Genomic DNA, 9,256 nt, shown 5'->3' on the forward strand with positions numbered 1-9,256 from the left:
CCCCTCGAGGACATCGCGTGCGTGCTCCTCGCCCAAACAAACAATGCATAAATCGTGTGAATCATCGGGTGTCAGAAACCGCTGACACTGATGTACACACTTTCTAAATGCTTCGCTAGTGCTCGCCATAGTAGGAGAGAAAAGCTCTTACTTTGCTTTTGGAATGTACGCTTCAAACAGACTTCACAGTGAAGATGAAGAAGGTGAATGATGTGCGCTACCGGCGCCTATTTTGTACTAGTCGCGGCGGTAGTGACGTCATGGCTATCGCCGGCCAAACAAGCAAAACAAACAATTATCTTTTCTTGTAAAACGTGACACCAAGATCGCAAATTCGAATTCACAAAATTCAAATAAATAATAGCCTACTGATGAAAAAGAATGGGTTTTATGTTGAACACTTGTTACAATATAACTATAAAGTATGATAAAGTTCATCAGCATGCATTGATTAATACCGATTAATAAAAATTCAGACCAAATTATGTGCTTGTGTGACCAGCTGAGAAAGTTAGTCGCAAAAGAGTGACCAGTGGGAAGAATGAGTCTAGAGCCCTGGTTCACCAAATTGAGTTCCTTGAATTATCCTTAAACTGTTATGTCTTGAGTGAGACATCACTCAAAAATCAATGAAAACAAAAACTATTTTATTATTATTATATATATATATATTTTTTTTTTTAGAGGCAGGGCCAGTAGAAAAAAATCTGTAGTGTTGAGCTCTGTACAGTGTTTGAACGAGCAGCCTTTAGATTTCCAGTCTTGACCTTTAGCCACTACACCAATCCAAATGTAGCCATCACGAATTTAAACAAGAAATTGCACCTTCATTGCAAGGTTTTGCCAAAAGATGTTATTGAAATCTACCAGCCAAGGTCCCTTTGTAGTGCCGGATTGAACACAGACTAGATTTTCTGCTTCCAAATTGTAACGGCACAGAACGCTGAATGAATCACACCAGGAACCTGAGCTCTTCCAGCCCTCACACTCTCACACACAGACAAATGCATATGTTTGAGATGTTTATTGCTGAATGTCCTGCATTGATTGAGTCTCCTTCCGTTTGTGTTCATTCCTGTCAGTAGTGGGAGCAGCAGGGGAGAGACTCAAATCAATCCCAGTCAGGCTATAAAGCAGCCAAAGGTGTAGGTGGGTCGGGCCGGGGGGCCATGGATGTCCAAGTGTGGATGATTTTACTGAGTGTGCGATTGCTTCTCGTCAGGTGGGCCAGCCCCCCCATCACACTCTAAAATGAGAAAAACATGACACCGACACCAATCACAAAGGTGTAGGCAAGGGAGACAGACAATAAAGCAATAGCATTTTCTGTTACTTTTGGTGGGGCGAGGGGAATGCCCCTAATACTTTGCTGTGAGGATATGTGCATAACTATCTGTTTCTTGCTGGAAATGCACATTACTGCAGTCTGTTGACTTGACGCACACACTTATCCAGTTTCAGTTCAGCTCAGACTCACAGAACTTGTACATTAACACATTCGGGACAAAATCACTCAGTTGTGCAGTTTTGTACTGCACTATTACAGTTAGTGGAACATTTCTCTTAAAGGGCTCCTATTATGCTCTTTTACAAAGTCTTGATTTTGTTTTGGGGGTGTACCAGAACAGGCTCTCATACTAGGTTGTTCGAAAAATACATTATTTTTCACATATTTTACATTATTACAACACCTCTCTCCCCAGTCTGGCATGAACGGCTCGAATAGTTCCTGTATCAAATGAAGGCCCGCCTTCTGAAATACGAAATGTGCTGTGATTGGTTAGCTGGGCCAGTGTGTGCTGTGATTGGCAACACTCGGCGCCTGGTCGGGAAATGTCATGCCCCTTACCATAGCTTCAGTGTAATTATTGCGTCAAAATCAAATCAATTTGAGCGCGAATTAAACCCGGATGATTTTAAACACTCTAAGATCGTCTGCCTTGGGAAAGCTAGCGCGTCTCCGACATAGTGATAACACTTGTTGCCTTCTCTAGTGCAGCTCAACCTGGTCTCGTCCCATTCATCAATATTTGTGATATCACAAATCCTGGAAAATATGTGTTGTAGTCCAAACGAGTTGTTCGTTGTAGTTTTTGAAAAGTTAAATAAAAAGTTAAGAATAATAGAATTTTGAAATAATAGAATTTTGAAAAGTTTAATAAAATATCTCCTTTTGAATTGGACTTTGAGCTTTGTAACTTTGCAAATATTTTTTATGCTCAAAAAGCAACATTACAGACTATCTAAAGTTGAAAAAGTGAAAAGCATAATAGGACCCCTTTAAAAGAATTGTTCACTCGAAAATTAACATTTGCAAAAAAGTGTACCATATCACCCTCAAGCCATCCAAGATGTAGGTGAGTTTCTTTATTAGAACAGATTTGGAGAAATTTTGCATAACATCACTTGCTCACCAATGGATAAGTGAACGGGTGCTGTCAGAATGAGGACACTGTTGTAATCTAGTTTAAACAGCTGGTAAAAGCATTACAATAATCCACAAGTAATTATCATGACTCCAGTCAATCAGCTAATGTCTTGTAAAGTGAAAAGCTGCATGTTTGTGAAAAACCCACCATTACACCGTTTTAACATTTAAATTGTTGTTTCTGGCCAAAATACCAGTCCATAATCCATAATAAGGCTTCCTCCAGTGGAATAAAAAGTCCATTCCCCGTTGTCCTGTCATATTAAAATCCACCTGATATAGAACTGCTTGGTCTTTATGTATTTCCCTTGACTGAAAAGAGGCAACTTTTTTTCTTGGAGAAAGCGATATTATGGACTCAAACTTAAGCCTGAAGCAATGGTTTGAAGTTAAAACTTTCATGATTATGACTTTGTTTATTACAAATACACAGCTTTTCACTTCACAGGGTGATGAACTGGAGTTATGATATTTACTTTGTGAAGCTTTTATCAGCTTTTGGACTCTCATTCTGACAGCACCGTTTCACTGCAGAGGGTCTATTGGTGTACTGCTAAATTTCCCCATATCTGTTCCGATGAACTCCTCTACATTCTGAATGGCATCAGGGTGAGTACATTTTAAGCAAATTAAAAAATTTTTGTGAACTATTCCTTTAAGAGATATTTACATGTACATTTTGTATCGATCATAGCAGCAGTTATTCATTAAATGCTTGTCAAATATTGGAGAAGTGCATTATAACTCAGCATATGTTAGTCAGGTGGTGTACTTAAGCACAATTTCAACATTTCAAGAGCTGGGGTGCCTGCATAAATTTGCTACTAAACTGAGGACTAAAATGGTGCAAACAGCATGTGCAAATAAATGATGCAATCAGCTGGAGTAATTCATTACTACTACACAACCTGTTTCCTGTTACAGAGAGAACATAATTTATATGACAATAACAGCACTGCAGTGGATGTATATAGATTATACATTAGGATAGATTATAGTTGTTTTAACTTTTTAAATAGATTGGAGAGTTTTAAGGACAATTCTGCCTTGATTTCTCTGTTTTTATACTTTTAACATCAACTCTGTGATAACTTATAAAACATTTTAAATTCTGAAAAGTTTAATATTGAAGATTATACAGTTAATTTTAATAATAATGTATAATAATAATAATAACAATAATAATCACAATAACTAGTTGCTTCATTAGGCATCATTGTCAAATTGGTTTGAAAATTTGAATTCAGAAACAATCAGATTCAATAAGTATCAAACTATTTCTCCAAAAAAATAAAAGATAGATAGATAGATAGATAGATAGATAGATAGATAGATAGATAGATAGATAGATAGATAGATAGATAGATAGATAGATAGTCCACCATATCAACATCAGACATTTCTTCCAGTATACTGTAAGTGCTAAATGTTTTAACATTATTTTAAAAAGTTTAATTTTCCAATGCTTTGAAGTTCAAGTGTTTTATTGAGGGTTGTAGTTTATTAATCGTTTGGAGTTTAAAGTTTAGTGTATTTATTATTCTGTGAGTGTGGTTTCCATTTGAGTCCCTGTCACCATGTTTATTGTGCAGATCCTAGGAAGATTAGTTTTTCACGTGCTGTCAGATGAGCATATGGGCATGATTTTGTAAGTGTGTGTGTGTGGTGAAGAGATACACAAACTGTGAAAGTGGGTGGAACATACAGGTTCAGAAAAAAATTGAGGAAATGTTTGCTTAGCTCTTAGTTCTTAGGCTTTGTCAAAATGTGCCTGTAAGATTATTTGCTATAAAGGTCCAGCAAGGGCTATGTTGGAGGACCCTTGAATCACATCGTCCTCATTCTGATTTCATGAGCACACATTTCAGGCAGGGATGAATTCAAGTATGCTTGAACATTTTCCAGTGTTGTTGGCTACAACAACATCCTTCCATATTAGTTTTGCACCAACCTAATACTGATTTTTAATAATGGTTAAATATACACACAATGGTAGATAATTGAATGTCATCTCTAGATAGTTGATTGTGCATCTGCACTGAAAAAGATGCACCAAACTTGCAGGTCACACATATGGAAATGTGCATAAATTTGCAATATTTATACACCTAATCAACAGTATCAGGGAAACAGGAAATAACACTTCCTCCAAGCTCTGTGACTTCCAGTTTCAACTTCCAGAGTTTCAAACAGTAACAGAGCAGGTGTTTAGTGTGACACTCATACCACACACAAACTGCAAAGGATGACACCCAGATTAAGTCCATGGATGTGTGAAATGCTTTAAAGTGCGAGCATTGCTCAAGTACAAGAGAGCTAAAGAGAGCAGTCACGCTCTGATGAAGACAGGTAGCTGGCCACTCACTGCCAGCCTAGAGCTTGAGTAAAGAAAACTGCCGTGATTGGCTCATTACATACAATTACACACATGGAAGGTTTTCGGTGTCTTCCAGACCCTCTCACGGCAAATGGTGAACACATTTAATCAAACTAAAACATACTTTCAGAGCTTGTATATGTGTTTAGGCAATGGATAGTAAAGTTAAGAATTACCACCAAAATTACACCACAGTTGATTGAGATGGAGAAAAATTCACAGAGAGGTGGAGGGAGGCAGAGAGAGGGAGAGCGTACCTTTCTCGAAAAGAGAAATGAATAAAACATAACACTGTCCTTGAGGATGGGCCCCATTGCAGTGCTTTCAGTGGCATGTCAAGAAACACAATTACATGCTTGATGAGAGAACCAATGCAATTTAGCGCTTACACTCAGATTACAGCAGAGAACATGAGGTACAGTGGCGGCTGCTAGGGTTCATTTGTATTCCTGCTGTTCTTAATGAAAATGGTGTCATATGCTGCTGGGTCCGAGTCTGACCCTAGTCGACTTAACGGGATGTGCAGCCATTTTAAGTCAGATTCCAAATCACAAGCAGTGAATATGTTAAGTCCGAAGTGATGCAAACAGAAATGCGAATGGAGCAAGGGTACACTCTTAAAAATAAAGGTGCTTCAAAAGGTTCTTCAAGCGATGTCATAGAAGAACCATTCAGTCAAAGGTTGTTTAAAGAACCACCTCTTTATTACCTTTTTATAATCTGAAGAACCTTCTTTTGCCCTAAAGAACCTTTTGTGAAACAGAAAGGTTCTTCAGATGTTAAAGGTTCTTTATGGAACCATTTAGACAAAAAGGTTCTTCTATGGCATCGTGAAGCACCTTTATTTTTAAGAGTGTACTGAAAGGAAGTGAAATTTACCTGCCAGTCACTGTTACACAATTTCAGTACTGAAATGCACTTAACAGGGGCGTTTCCTCCGAGGAGGCAAGGGAGGCAGTGCGTCCTCAAAAATATTAGATGAGAAAAACATGTATCATTAAAAGGTGTATAAATCATCAATCAGTAATTTTTCTAAAGAAACACTGCCCAGCAGCAACACCAGCAGGTAAAGTTGCAGCAGGAGTCCACGTCTCTCTTGCCTCCCCTGAGCCCATTGAGTTTGGTTGGGGGTAATTGAGAATAAATGGGGGGAAGGTCGCGTGAGAGGAGGCAGTGCCGCCGTAGCAATATGATTGGATATGACTGGTTTTGTTTGGCTGTGACTGGTTCATGCGATAAATCCTGCCTCTTGTGTTTGTGCATGTTCACGAATCAGTCTGAATGAATAGTATAATGACGTTATTGGGAAGATTAATAACAACAACAAAAAACACACACACACTTAGATATAACCACTTCGCTATGTCAAAATAAGACTTGAAATGGCCTGAAAACATGATCTGTGGGAGCTTTTAGTCAGTAATCAGCTTGGTGAAATTTAAGGTAAATCTCTGTGACCAATATATATCGAACTTAGATGACTGATGAAAAAAAATAAAAGTTAACTATTAAAAATAAAATCTGAAACATAAGTTCACAAATAAAATATATTGTTTAAATTGTTACTGTGTTCAGTTATTACTTTGGAATAAATGTAAAATGCTTAAAAACACTAATGAGTTTCATACGTGGCATTAATAAATGGAATATTGATTACATTGTTAAAGGTGCAGTAAGCGATTTCTGAGAAACACTGTTGAAAGTGGATCGGACCGAGCACCAAAACACACTTGTAGCCAATCACCAGTAAGGGGCATGTCCAGTAGTGATGGGGGAGGAGCCTGTGTTGAATAGCATGTTCATAAATTTGGGGGCGGAGCTATCAATATAGGGGTGTGATTCTTTTGGGAAGGGGCGTGTTTTCTTTTGGTGATTTCAAATATCAACAGCATTTCTCAGAAATCACTTACTGCACCTTTAATGTAAAAATATAAAATAGATTTTTTTTCTTTTTTTTTCTGATAGTGTAAGTAATGTTTATTGAACCAAGAAAATGTGACTGGGACATGAATTTACATTTGATTAAAAAAAAAAAAAACTGAGGACTTTGCCTCCTCGTTTCAGAACACCACTACACACCACTGGGACTTAATTGTTTTAAAGGTGCTGTATGTAATTTTTGGACTGTACTAAAGCATAAAATATAATATATTTGCAGATATTTAGGAAACACACTTGTTTCTCCGAAAAGCATTGCTATTTCCATGTTAGAATGCCTTGTTTTTGTTTTGGTCTATGTGATTATTTATCTGATGTGATCTATGTGAGATCTACATGTATCTATGTGATTATAACTGACCCACTGTCAGTTTACCCAATAGTATCTCAACACACCAGGTTGCCAGTTGATGGAAAACACAGCGTATTGTAGAAAACAAACTGGGTCAGAGATCGCAGATTCTACCCGACCTAAATAGCCTCAGCATCCATCTAAAAAGCTCTATGAGCAGAGGAATATAAAAAAACCCGGATAAATCAACTGATCAACTTTCAGTATAAGGCTCGTCACCTTCCATTGTCAATTGCATTTGTTCCTTTTGCGTGTACTCAATTTGACAACCCGCATAATCAGTGAGTCTGAGGATAAGGGGGAGGGAGAAATGACGGTCTCCAATATTTTTAATTAGGACTGCAGTACCCATTTCAACTTCTAGCTGTCAATATTACATACTGCACCTTTTAATGAGGTCCTACAATCCCAAAAAGTCCTATTGTGAATGACATAAATTAAAAAATTAAAAAAACTGACAGATAAATATAAAATATGAAACGGTTAGTTTTATAAAAGTAGTTTATGAGCACAGGGAGACTGAGTCTATCACGTAATTCGTAGTGCTTCATGGGAGTGGCACTAAAGAGGCCTTCAGAGATTCTTTGACTGGTGGAGATTCCTGAATGTTTAAAAATTTAAGCGGATAAAAATGTGGACTGACAGATTCAACAAAAAGCATATACCTTTGATAAAGAACCTCGTAACTCACAAATAGATCTGTCTTTAAAAATTGTATAAGTTATTGTTCAAAATAAATTTCCCAGTGGAGAAAATGAGTGGCATTTTAACTTCCAGAACAATTCCAAGAAAGATTACTATAACAATAACTGTATTGCCATCCATACCAACAGGAGAGAATGTTCACTACAGTTAAGTGATTCCAGTGATGTTGTTCCTCTGTGACGTTGTCATAATAGTTGTGGTGTGGACTTCCTTATTCTCATAAAGTAAGAACAATTATTAAACCTTCTAGTCATAGGTTTTGTTATACTTGGACCTATAGAATGCAGCACTAAATCGCATGATACATTTTGGAGTTTTCTTGGTTGTTTCCACTTGTTTCTTTGTTTAACCTCATGTTACATGAAGTCTTATAAGCCAAGCCTGAATCACCACCATTTGCTTTTCCTCAGGGTGCATGCATCTCTCCAGTTCTCATTATCTCTCCTGCATCGCCTTATTAAATACGGCGGGCATGGGGAGTGTGGCCAGTAGTAGCGCATGTGGCCAGCATCCCCTGGAGCACAGTAATCTCTGCGCTTTCATCCAACTCCGCAGGTGTGAGTGATCCAGCCGAATTTCCCCAGGTGCCCACCAGCCTCCTGCGCAGCAGAACAACTCAAGGAAAACAACGCATGTAATTTATCAGCTCACCATGATTATATGAAATTTCACAATTGAAGTTAGCATTTCATTTCCATATGATGGACTTAGAAGTGTTTCAGATTAGCAATACCAAGCTGTTGTTTTAAAGCACATCTTTAAGACATCATAGTGATACAAAGACAAAGCCCGGAGCAACATTTTTCTATTGCTCTGTTTCTCACCAAAGCTACCTACCTCAAGTTTCCTTATTCCCGCTGAGAATTCCAAGAATTCCACCTGAGCAAACATGGCCAAACACAACAGCTTGTGTGTAGAGCAATAAAAGCACACGGCTCTTTATCAGGCGAACTCAGGCTAGAGCTTGTCCATCTCGTTGGCCCGGCGGTCATGGCTGGAGGCTTGATCCTGTTCCACCATCCGCACACCTGAAGCCCTCTGGTGCCTCATTAGATACCCACCATCACAGTCCCCAATAATGCCATCATAACCCCTTTACGCTATCAGCGAGTCCCTTATTGAGACTAATGGGGGAATTAGGGGCCGGTCTTCCTGGGGCCGTGAGCCGTGTATCTTCCTGGCAGTTATATGGGCTGACTGCAGGCCTGCACAGGTATCAAGGCCAGTCTACAATCTCTCTTCACTTCGCCCCAGAGGATATGCTGTCTTTGAGTTAGTGAGAGAGAAAAATGCAGCGCTATGAAACCAAAACAAACCTTTGTGCCGTTCCAGTTGTATTTTTGTGTTTTTATATTTATTTCCACCCTTTTCCCCACTGATTTCCAAGGATTCACAACTTCTTAGGCTCTCCACACTAGTGGCAACATCCCTGGGTCTAAGAGGCAAGGTTTTTTTT

The 9,256-nt window shown here is 38.5% G+C and overlaps 1 protein-coding gene and 1 long non-coding RNA gene across 2 annotated transcripts in view; both read left to right on the forward strand.

Moving 5' to 3' along the window:
* The window catches only part of LOC107572395 (uncharacterized), a 7,213-nt gene extending 4,237 nt beyond the window's left edge, over positions 1–2,976 (forward strand). Inside the window, exon 3 of the long non-coding RNA XR_001607335.1 lies at positions 2,914–2,976. This is a non-coding gene — a long non-coding RNA (uncharacterized lncRNA). The remainder of the gene's footprint in view (positions 1–2,913) is intronic.
* Positions 1–9,256, forward strand: part of LOC107572394 (protocadherin Fat 2-like) — a 161,539-nt gene that overhangs the window by 73,698 nt on the left and 78,585 nt on the right. The gene's annotated exons all lie outside the window — the stretch shown is intronic.

The sequence above is a fragment of the Sinocyclocheilus grahami genome, unplaced genomic scaffold, assembly GCF_001515645.1.
Source record: "Sinocyclocheilus grahami isolate Dianchi unplaced genomic scaffold, SAMN03320097.WGS_v1.1 scaffold1744.1, whole genome shotgun sequence".
Taxonomy (NCBI): domain Eukaryota; kingdom Metazoa; phylum Chordata; class Actinopteri; order Cypriniformes; family Cyprinidae; genus Sinocyclocheilus; species Sinocyclocheilus grahami.